This window comes from Gymnoscopelus microlampas, assembly GCF_963454915.1.
Source record: "Gymnoscopelus microlampas genome assembly, chromosome: 14".
Taxonomy (NCBI): domain Eukaryota; kingdom Metazoa; phylum Chordata; class Actinopteri; order Myctophiformes; family Myctophidae; genus Gymnoscopelus; species Gymnoscopelus microlampas.
In genome coordinates, this window is record NC_139951.1 from 22,508,849 (window position 1) to 22,521,637 (window position 12,789).

Sequence of the window (12,789 nt, forward strand, 5' to 3'; positions counted from 1 at the left end):
TTGAAGTTCGTATCCAATGAAAAATCATCGGTGACTCCAAGCCAGCGTTACCAGGTTCTGAGAGAGAAACAAGCAACCAGGTCTATAAAAACAAGCCCAAAAGAGCTCTTCGCCCTAAATTAAACACATAAATTGGTAGCCCTAGAATGTCTGTGATCTTACATACATTTCAAGTATTTCAAATACACAGTCATAGATCACCCTCGTCGGCGCGCTGTGTAGTGACGATCTTGGAGTCATATTTTGTCGGAGTTTAGAGCACTTTTACGGCCGCGCAGATCGTCACTACACAGCGCGCCAACGAGGGTGATCTATGACTGTGTATTTGAAATACTTGAAATGTATGTAAGATCACAGACATTCTAGGGCTAATAAATTGGCTATTTGAAAATAGCCGATCTACAAGCTCACAGAGCTTGTTGTAGGTTGGCTATTTTCAAAACAATCTTGAAAACAATTTGACATTTTAACACAAATCTTGTATGGGGTCTCACTATCTGGTATAAAAATGTTTTCAGATATATGGGTCTGGGGCTCGTAAAGCCTGGATTAAAAATGTCTTGTTGTCTTGTTGAAAGAGAGATAAAACAGTGTAAGGGGAAACTTTTACTTTTACTTGAGTAAAATGTTTTAGTACTTTTTCCACCACTGCTTTTCGGCACCCGACACCGTCGTATGACAGAGCATATTATGCATAATGACAGTTTAAGAGAATGGTTTTAGCTAATATTCTCTTCTTCGATTGAAAGAAGACAGTCAACAAATTCACGTTCACTTTATTTGTGAAATTGTAACATCAAATGTTTGTTTACAGTTGTAAAAGAGTGTGAGAAAAAGAATTTGTATAATAAATAATAATAGAGGTAAAACAAACATTAAAACAGAACAGTCGCTTAAAATAAAAGGACATGGCAACACAGCTCCAGGCAAGTCAACAGAATGAGCATGAGTCACGACCAATCTTTTTTTCAAGCAAACAGTGATTTATTTTGTATTTTACATTGTATTTGATTATTTTTATTTACATTTATTTTATGAATGAGGGGACAAATACATATAATATGTTTAAATTAAATTTAAGGCCCAATACTTCTACAAATTGTTGCAAAACCTGTGATATCATTCATTTCGGGGATAAACAAGAAATTGATGGGTACATTTAGGATAGGTCTGATAATGACGTACCGTGACCACCGGAGAGACGGTTGACAGCCGGAATGTAGGGGAGCAGTATGGGTTGGCCCCCCAGCCTGTGTCTTCCGTGAGGAAGAAGCCCAACAAACCCACGGTGAGGCCTTTAAGGAGGGCCTTTCAAAGCCGCAAGTGGAGCTTGCAGTACCACCACGGCCCAAGACACCATCACGCTGGAGTAAAATGTTTGGAGCGGGGGAGTCTGGTGCAACGCTCAGCTCCTGGACCTGGTGAGACGATGGAGGGGCACGGACAGGAGGCCATCCACAGAGCCTAGTCCGTGCCGGAGCCTCCCCCGGTCCCGGCAGAGTAGTTCCGGAGAAGCGGACTGAGGGGCCCTGTCTTGCCCTAAGAGGACTGACTGTGGGTAGCTACTGGGATGTAAGTCGGGGCTTGATCAACCCTGGCTGGGTCACCTGGGCGAGGGTGTATGTTGCAAGACCTGAAACACCCATCGACCCCAGGCTACAACACTAATGATACGTCCTAGGTGCATCCACGTGATGTGTGATGTTTTTTGGGGCGGTGTAGCCGCCCCCTATAAGTGATTTTTGGACACCGACCAAAAAATGTGTGTACCCCCTAACCCTTCCATTGTTAATGCAAATCGATACTTTTTTCATATCAGCCAATCACATTACAGCTAGTGTCATCACCACTAACTGTAATGTGATTGGCTGACTTTGCAAATTCAGGACTGTGATTGGCTAGCGAAACACATGACACATGTGCAGCCCTATGAATAGCAGTATGGACTTTAAAAAAAGGCATGTTGTGATGACCACACACCGCCCACTTCACACTGGGTGTGATTTTTTATTTACCGTGCATGTTCAAATCATATATACTTTACATTATATCCAATCGTTTTCCAAAGCATACATTTATTGTCTTTGCCAGGCCGACAGACTGGCCCAATTCCAATGTCTGCCCTAAGCCCCTCAAGCCCTACACCCTCACTGACTTAAGTGACACGACAACGACAACCAAAGACGCACGTGTGTCTCGTTTAAACGTCAGCTGTCAGATTGTCTCTGAAACAAAACTAAGCGTATATGCCGTATCTTTAACTTATCAATATTAAAATTGTAATAACAATCACATTGGCAATCACTTAATTCAGAAGTGTGCTGTAATGACTCTGCAGCCACACTGAGGTATCATGTAGCCTAATGTCGGACAAATCCCGATGTTTGCATCATAAGCTCTAGCCTTTGATTGCATTTGAATAAAACAATATTTGAATCACATACTGTAAGTATCACCCACATGTGACTGATTATAGAGAATGTTAAATTATTGTAATCCTTTCTTGATTTCCTGCGCTATGGATTAATCAAAATGATATGGCCGTGTGCGCTGCCGCTTGGTATCGGCACGCAGTGTTTATTGTTTTAATAAAGATATAGGCTACACCAAAATAGTCTAAATACACAGATAACCTTGTGCCCATGCCCTAAGCACCCTGCAGTGCAGTAGTTATGTTTGTAGTTTTTCAAATGATTTAAGCATGTGTTTGTTGTTGAAAAAGACGTCACGCTATTTTTATAGTAGTCGTCTGTCGGTGTCGGCTCTTAGATGCATATTCAGCAACTTTTTTTCCACACCTTCCAACCGACTGACCTCCAGAGTCGTCCTGACTTCATTCGACTGCCGGTCTGTAGTAGTCTGAAATAGTCTGTTTGGTCAATGGAACGTAGAGACCAGCTTAAATTCGAGCCCACGATTCAGCTTACGACCATGTCCACGTGTGATTTATCAAGCAATCGAATACAGCCAATCCCTGCGTACAAATGGTCTGAGACTTGATAAATCTGACGGCTGAAACCCACCGTCATTTATTTAGTTTTTAATTTACATTTTTTCTTTCTAAATTTAGAGTAGCCAATTATTTTTTACCACCTTTTCTCCCCAATTTAGTCATTATGTCAATTGATTCATCCCCACACATTTCTGTGTCGTCACTGCTTTCGTCCTACTCCTCCTGCCCAACACTCCCCACTGACAGGTGCCGCCCCAGCCGTAGGAGTAGGTCTACGTGCAATGACCATTAGAATAGTCACCCCCCGGGGCCCCCAGGGACAATAGTTACACCAGGAGGCACACGTGGTCCCCAGGGGCTCCGCCAGGGGACCGCAGGGGCCACAGGTGCACAGTTGCTCTAATCTGCACCGAACTTGGCACAAACATTGTTCAGGTATCTGCATGAGAATAGTCACACCCCACAAAAACTATTGCACACACAAGGGGTACTACAGCTGTGTGTAACACTTGAAATGGTCATAACTTTGTGACCATTGCAATAGGATTAGGTTTTCAGGCTGCATAGCGGCCTGGAAATCTATATAAATGCAATGCGTGTGTGTGTGGAGCTGACAATGGGTACAAGAGTACATCAGATAACAGGAGTATTGCACAACAGGTATATCTCATAATATTTTAGATTATTTTGAGTGGTGCCAACCACTCCTATATCTGACTTTGTCCGTGTGTCCGTATGTACAGTATGTATGTCCAATAAACAAACATTGATGACAACACGGGTGATGACAATACGGGGCTCATCAAAGGCACCACTCTCTTCACACAGCGTGTGATTTTTGAGTGGTGCCTAAGGCAACCACTCCTATACATGACTTTGTCCGTGTGTCCGTATGTATGTATGTATGTATGTATGTATGTCCGTCCACAAACATTGATGACAACATCAATACGGGGGTCAATACGGGGCTCATCAAAGGCACCACTCACTTCACACAGGGTGTGATTTTTATTTTTATGAATGAACACCAGAATAGTCAGATTTAGCTTCTTGGCGTTATCCAAAATTCCGTAATGCCTGGAGTAATTGCTTAAAATTCACAGGGTAGTCTTGTACCAGGACAGGAGACTTTAAGTGTTAATAGTTCCATCCATTTTAATGTTCCTGAGACCAGGGAGCTCTGCAATGACCCAAATTTCCATCAGAAGCTTACTTCATTATGAATTTATACAAGGCGATTTAAAGTTATTGCTTTTGCATATCCTACCTACAGTACTCCCATGCATGCAAAGCCTAGACAAATGTATTTTCTCTTTTTGTTTAATGTTTAATATGAGATGCGATCATTGTATTATAAATTATGTGTGTATACATACGTATGTTCATTTGCCTTGATTACATTATGGATGAATAGGGAAATAAAAAGTGCAGAAGTGGAGAAGTTTGATGCCTTGCACAAAGACATTTGGCAATGTGGACATAATAGTTTTGATTCCATTTTCTCAGGAAGACTTCTCTCAGAACTTCGCACAGAACTCAGAACCAGAGTCTGGCTCTTCATCTCAATTCTGTCTTCATGAGCATGGAATACTAGGAGTTGTATCCAATGAAGAGGTGACTCCAGGAAAGGCAGCAGGACCAATTAGCATTAGTCTCTGGTACCCTTGTAGTTTAAGCCTATTTTTATACTTTCCTGCTACCAGGACAAGTGCTGTTCACCTGTTCATGTTTATCTGATTCGAAATCAAATATTTTCAGCAAGCGACAAAATCATGCAACAAAGTATAATTTGTGTGTGTGCATCTGTCTGTCTGTCTGTCTGTCTGTCTGTCTGTCTGACTGACTGATAGATTTGGCAATGATTTGACATTGTCAACATGAATCAAATTCACAGGGAAGCCTAGCTGTTATTTTGTTGTGAGTTGTGACGAAGCCCGACTTCTTTTTAGTGGGCTCGCTTTTGTTTAGGTCGCTCGCTGTTTGATCTTGATTTTCTTTTTAGTGGGCTCACTTATTTCTTTTTTTTGTGGGCTTGCTGTTGAATTTCTAGTGGGCTCGCTGGCAACAAGCACACTCATGTTCTTTCTTTTTCTGCTGCTCCTGTTGGTAGTCATGGCTGCCAGTTCCCATCTGATGTGTCGGTGTACTGACTGTTCCAGACCATACTTAATAACTGCTAGTTTGCATAACGACTTCAGAGTAGGGTTTAAGTCTAAGATGTAAATGTCATGGGGTGTGTATCCTCCAAAGAGGATGATGCGATCTCCCACAATGCTACAGCACATCCCAGACTTCCTACATGGGCCTTTCCCCTTGGGCTCAACCTTCTTCCAGTCGAAGAGCTCTGGATTGAATTTCCACAGAACATTGAAGGTCTGATCCGGATGAACGTTGCAGCCACCAAATATGTACAGCTCTCCATTGTAGGCAAAGGCTGAATGATCTCCACTGTAGGCAAAGGCTGAATGATCCTCACGTCCTTCTGTAAGAAGCTGTGCAGAAGGCGTTCTCAGCCAGAGGCTGGTCTCTGTGTCAAACACTCTGATTTTGTTGTAGTGGTCTTTATACCGTCGGCCCCCAAATACAAACATCTTCGTCCCGATGATGGTGGCAGAGTGGCTTGCTGAAACAGGTACCGAAGTACCTCCGGTGTTAATTAAAGACCAGACCATTGTGGTGATGTCCAACTTGTGGATATCACTAGTGCGTCCAGACCGCTTGTTAAAGCCTCCAAAGATAAACATGACATTCCCCAAGACACAGGCTGAGTGGTCGACCCTTGTCTCTGGAACAGTGCCAGAAACATTGGGCTTGAACCATCTGTGGGTATTGACATTAAATGCATAAAGCACATTGCAGTACTCCTGTTTCTTAGTAACCCCTCCCCAGATATAGATAATATCGTCTATAAGCACAGCTGTGTGGCTCCAACGCATTGAGGGAACTTCAAGGAGGGTATGTTTTCTTCTTCCAGCTGTCACTGGGGGCAACTTCATCCAGCACAAAGCTACTGTGTTGAAGACGAGCACCTCAATCTGACCCATGTTGTAGTCATCTCTGAAATAGTCCCCTCCAAAGGAGTACACCTTATCCCCCACTGCTACAGCAGCATGACCGGGTCTATTTAGACGTCTGTTCAGATGCAATGTCCAGGACAACATCTCCCTCTCTCTTGTCAATCTTCTGTGTCTCTCTCCCTGGGTCTCTTTCTTCTCTTTGTGTCCCCCTTCTGGCAGTGTCTCAGACTAAATGTTTGCATCGCCTTATATAGCCTGACCAAAGCTACCCTAGGCCGACCAGAGCTCTGGTCTGACATCACACATAACACAAAACATTAACATACATGGATGCCTAACAACGCCGATTTGCGCAGCCATTGTTACTGACATGTAATACTCCATTCCAAACGAAAACACAGGATCTTGAACTTCATGTAGCCAGTCTGTGACATCAGTCACTTATGATGTATCTATGGTGTATGACTCCATATTTGGACCAACTTTGACTTTCATTACAACATTTAAATTTGAATTTGAAGTCATAAATTACACAAATCTCTCTGTGTGTAACGGTCTACCGTGTTTCTTAACTCATTCACTGCCAATGACGTGTTATACGGTAGATGGCGCTCTTCGCTAACATATGAGTCACCCTTTAACCCTCAGTCACACACAGAGTCATTTGGCTCTGTTCACACAGTGAAGCAGGAGATCACGTGATCACAAAAACACAGGCACACAACACAGCACTCGGAAGCACAGAGAAAACCTCCGTGTTTAGCAAGGCTCAGGGGATCGATCGTACTAGAGATAAATATTCTGCGACTACTTGAAAGGTAAGGAAAAACGAAACATCGCTGGCAGTGGCTGTAGACTGTTCTGAAAAACTCCGCGTCCGAGTCCGTGTTGCCATGTCCGCTTATTATAAACGACTTTGGGCTAGTTTTTCTTTAAGGTCGCTTGTAAATATTGGTAGTTGCGGGTTGTGTTTTTTTGGGCCGAAAGGCATGGCCGAGACTACGTTTTGCACCCTGTCCGTCCGTCCGTCTGTGTGTCTGTGTGTCTGTGTGTCCGTGTGTCATGAACAGCTAATCTCTGGCACTGTTGGCCTGGTCGCTGCGAAACTTTGCACACACACTCCCTTGATGCCAATGCCAAAATTTTTCAGATTGGCCTGTTATAGCGCCAATTTTTGCAAAACACATTTTTTATATTACTCCTACAGATTCTGTCAAAATATCACACAAATTGGTACACAGTATCTCTAGTCATGTGATGAAGACGGATGTGTCCGATATTTCATTTTCCATCCTAATTGGCTAACATTGGTTCCAAAGTTTGCAGGATAGGTTTGTTTTGAAGAAAATGCCTTAGATCATGAACACAGTGTGCGATTTCCGTAAAATTGTGCATGCACATTCCCACTAGGCCGATGAAGAAATGCCACCCTTTTCACATTGGGCTGTTATAGCGCCACCAGCAGGTCTAATTTAGCAAAGCAATTTTTTGGAACAAAATGCCTCAAATCATGAATCGAGTGTCCGATTACCATGAAAAGCCTAAGAAGAAATGGCACCTCTCACATTAGCCTATTATATCACCACACCACCAGTAGGCCACAATAACCTACCTGAACTGGTGGAGACCTGTGCTCTGAGGAGCACTTTTTCTAGTTGGGCTTGTTTCTTAACCTGCACACTAGTGACCTGACGTTACAATGGACAGCTGTTGTTTCTGATGCTTCATCTGCAAATGCCCATGTGCATTGTTCTTGATTTGTGGTTAGACAACTTTGTGTATTTATTTAATTTCTCTCTCTCTCTCTCTCTCTCTCTCTCTCTCTCTCTCTCTCTCTCTCTCTCTCATCTTATAATAATAATAATAATATTAATAATCATATACTGTACATATAATGCATCATCATATATTTTGTTAATAATCATAGTATAATAATAATAATGCTAAAAAACAACATGAAAAATTAATTGTGATACGATCGTGGATCATGATTTTGCCTACAAAAAATATTGCCATATTGCCCACCCCTATGAAAAGTAGTTATATCAGCATGCCCATATATGGGCAATTGGGCATATACTGATGACATCAGGAATCTCCATATACGGGAATAAAAGGGACAAGGACTGACAAATACAGATATCTCCATACAGTATATTATGGCCATAAAAGGGACAAGGACTGACAGACACACCGATCTCCATATATAGGCATATCAGTCACATCGGTGGTGGCACAAAAGTGTCCGGCCCGAACTTCTTATGTACGATTCCATAGCCAGTACACGACGTCAGTCATCTATGACATATCTATGACGTATGAAGCCGATTCCATAGCCAGTATATGATGTCAGTCATCTATGACATATCTATGACGTATGAAGCCACATTTGAGTAAGGTTTCAGCCTCTGTCTGTCCTTAAAGGTAGGGTAAGTGATATTCTTTGGTATTTCTTTTTTTGGGGCGGTGTAGCCGCCCCCTATAAGTGAGTTTTGGACACCGACCAAAAAATGTGTGTACCCCCTAACCCTTCCATTGTTAATGCAAATCGATACTTTTTTTCATATCAGCCAATCACATTACAGCAAGTGTCATCACCACTAACTGTAATGTGATTGGCTGACTTTGCAAATTCAGGACTGTGATTGGCTAGCGAAACACATGACACATGTGCAGCCCTATGAATAGCAGTATGGACTTTAAAAAAAGTCATTTATCCTTTTTTTTAAAGTGAGTCATGTTGTGATGACCACACACCACCCACTTCACACTGGGTGTGATTTTTTTGTTGTTGAAAAGGTTTAAAGGTAGGGTAAGTGATATTTTTTGGTTAAAACAAAAAGTATTTTGTTAAAAGGTTAAAGCACTATATTCTGATAGTAATCATTGCTATAGAGTGTTTGTTCAGTCAACAGGGTTCTACCCGTATCTCCAGCTCTTTAATAAACAGAAAAGACATTTTACGGTAGGTGTCAAACTCTCAGCCAATCAGGAGAAAGTACCAATTTTTAAGCTTCATTTTTATAGTTTTCCAGTTCCAATTTTGGCTGCTCATTTCTTAGTGTCATCACTTCCAATTTCACTTGTTTAATCTATATCCTGATTGAGTTCTCTATCCTGATTGGATAAAATTGGAAATTAAACTGAAACTGAAACGAAAATGCATTTTCTGTTTTATAAAGAGCTGGAGACAAGGCAACTCCTTTTACTGAACAAACACTCTATAGCAGTGAGTACTATCAGAATATTGAGCTATTTAACACTTATTTTAACCAAAGAAGATCACTTACCCTACCTTTAAGTACCATATTCTGATAGTAATCATTGCTACAGAGCGTTTGTTCGGTCACAGGGGTCTCTCCAGCTCTTTAGTAAACAGAATACAGTACATTTTCAGGTAGGTGATTTTAAGCCAATCAGGAGAGAGCACTGAAAATGCATTTTCTGTTTAATAAAGAGCTGGAGAGACATGGGAGACTCCTTTTACTGAACAAACAATGAGCAATGAGTACTATCAGAATTTAGAGCTATTTAACACTTATTTTAACCAAAGTAAATCACTTACCCTACCTTTAACTTCCATTATAAAGTGTAAGTTAAAATACATAAAAAATATACACAACACATGAAAAACTAAATGCTCTTCTTTGGATACTGGCAGTGTGCACTAGAAATTTGGCACTGATCGGTCCTTTGGTTTGTGAAATTACCGACAGATAGACAGTCACACAGGGGCTAAAACATAATCTCCACCTTGCCTTCAAGCCTGGTGGAGATAATTAGGCTTTAGCCTATCTAATTCCAGGTCAAGTTGCTACCCTCTTAATCACATAACCCTTTAAATCAGGTGTCTTCAATGTTTTTAGCGGTGCCAACCGCTCTACACTTGACTTTGTCCGTATATGTCCGTCCGTCCGTCCGTCCGTCCGTCGTCCGTATGAGCCCGGGATGAGCACGGCAAAGAAGAAACACATACAAACACACGCACACACACACACACACACGGACGTGGAGACTGCCTATGCCATCTCTCCTCTCATTGCCCACACGTGCCACTGGTTATCAAAGAGGGGTCCAGGGACCCCCAGCGTATGTTATGTCCGTCCGCCCGTATGAGCACGGGATGAGCACGGGATTTTAAACAGCTATAACTTCAGTTTGCAACATGCCACCAAGTCCACATTTGGTATGTGGACTTAGACCACCAATAGGCACGAGCATGAATTGATGAAGTTATCAAAGAGGGGTCCAGGGACCCCCAGCGCCCGTATGAGCACGGGATGAGCACAGGATTTTAAACAGCTATAACTCCAGTTTGCAGCATGCCACCAAGTCCACATTTAGTATGTGGACTTAGACCACCAATAGGGACGAGCATGCATTGCTGAAGTTATCAGAGAGGGGTCCAGGGACCCCCAGCGCCCGTATGAGCACGGGATGAGCACGGGATTTTAAACAGCTATAACTCCAGTTTGCAGCATGCCACCAAGTCCACATTTGGTATGTGGACTTAGACCACCAATAGGCACGAGCATGAATTGATGAAGTTATCAAAGAGGGGTCCAGGGACCCCCAGCGCCCGTATGAGCACGGGATTTTAAACAGCTATAACTCCAGTTTGCAGCATGCCACCAAGTCCACATTTGGTATGTGGACTTAGACCACCAATAGGGACCAGCATGAATTGCTGAAGCCCCGCCCCCTCTGTCTTCCCATTGGCTGGCCTTCAAACTGCCATAACTCAAGTTCGCAGCATGCTACGGAGTACAAATTTTGTACATGGACTAAAACCAGCAATAGGGACGAACTGTAATTACTTAAGCCCCGCCCCCTCTGTCTGCCCATTGGCTGGGCTGTACACAGCCATCACTCCAGTTTGCAGCATGCTACCAAGTACAAATGTGGTAAGTGGACTCAGACCACCAATAGGGACGAACTGAAATGAGTTAAGCCCCGCCCCAAAGGCACCGCTTCCTTCACACAGGGTGTGATTTTTAGACCAAGGAGGACCCCTAGGTGATACATAGACAAAGCAGGGACCCCCTACTACATAATATTTTGTAAAATTGTTTTGCATATTAACCAACAAAAAAATTGAAAGCCTCCTATTCTATCATGGTATAAGTATTGTGGTCTTGCATGGATTGTCAAGTTTGTTGATCTCAGAAATGATTTCTGCCAGATATGTGAATGTTGTGACCCATGGCACGTTTACTGAAATTTGCAGCCAGCTCTGTACAGTTTTAGAGAAGGGATGTGCAGGGGTGATTCTAGGCATAGGTGGTAGGCAACCTCCCCAAAAAAATAAAAAAATAACAGTATCTAGCGCTGGCAGGTTTGGTCGGTGGGTGAGTGCACTGCTGGTCTCTACCAATGAAAAGTTCAAAGTCATCATGGGCAATTTAGAAAGAGCAAAGATGAGGAAGAAAGGAGACAAAAGTACTTTATATAGGGGTGTTTTGATAGAGATTTTTCCTGATTGCTTTGAAAAGTCAAAGCCATCAAAGGCAATTTAGAGAGTAAAGATGGTAGAAAGATGACCAAAAGTACAGAGGTGGCCTTGGAGATAATAATACTAATTTACAGGGTTACAAGTGCTCCTTCTATACCATCCCTCTCAGCATCCCTGCATCTTATTAAAAACATTGTTGGATATTTTCCGACATATTTAAATATTTGAAAAATAAAATAAACGTTACTATCAAACAATAACTTGGATGACTCTGAGGACCCCCTTGGGTTCGCGGACCCCGTGTTGAATACCCATGCGCTCTAAAATGTAGCTTCATTTAGAGTCTAAATGAAGATAAAGAACTTGTGCAATATAAATATGGCTATACAGTGCCTTGCGAAAGTATTCACCCCCTTCACTTTTTCCACATTTTTTTACTCAACATTCTCCACACTATACCCCATAATGACAAAATAAAAAATATTTTTGCAAATGTATAAAAAAACATTTAAAAGACAAAATCACATGTGCATAAGTATTCACATCCTTTGCTATGACACTCAAAGTTTAGCTGAGGTGCATCCTGTTTCCACTGATCATCCTTGAGATGTTTCTATAACTTGATTGGAGTCTGCCTATGGTAAATTAATTTGATTTGACATAATTTAGAAAGGCACACACATGTCTCTATCAGGTCCCACAGTTAACTAACAGTGCATGTCGGAGCACAAACCAAGCCATGAAGTCAAAGGAATTGTCTGTGGACCTCTGAGACAGGATTGTATCGAGGCACAGATCTGGGGATGGTTACCAAAAAACTTTCCGCAGCATTGAAGGTCCCAACAAACACAGTGGTCTCTCCATCATTCATAAATGCAAGAAGTTTGGAACCACCAGGACTCTTCCTAGAGCTGGTCACCTGGCCAAACTGAGCAATTGGGGGAGATGGGTCTTGGTTTCTTGGTCAGGGAGGTGACATGTTCTTACTCAGAGAGTCGCTGCGCTGTACCGAGCGGCTGCAATCCCTGTTGCTCTGTACAAGCAAAACCTTGTTGTATGCGTATTGCATTCGTGGCGTTTTGAAGCTATGAGAAAGGTGTGCACTAGGGAGGATCTCCTTATGCTACAGCGGAACAAAGGATGATTTTTATTCCCAGTGACACCTTTTAAATGCTTTTTTATGCTTATTCTTAATATATCTTCTGTCAGTTTTAACCTGTGCCCCCCCCCCCTCCCCCCCCCTCTTATTGTGATGTGTTTTTAACAAACCTTGCCTGTATCTATCTATGTTGAACTAACCTGATTTAATCCTGGCCTCTATGCAGTCGAGGAATCTGCCATGATGTCAGGTGTTGTGCTCACACAGA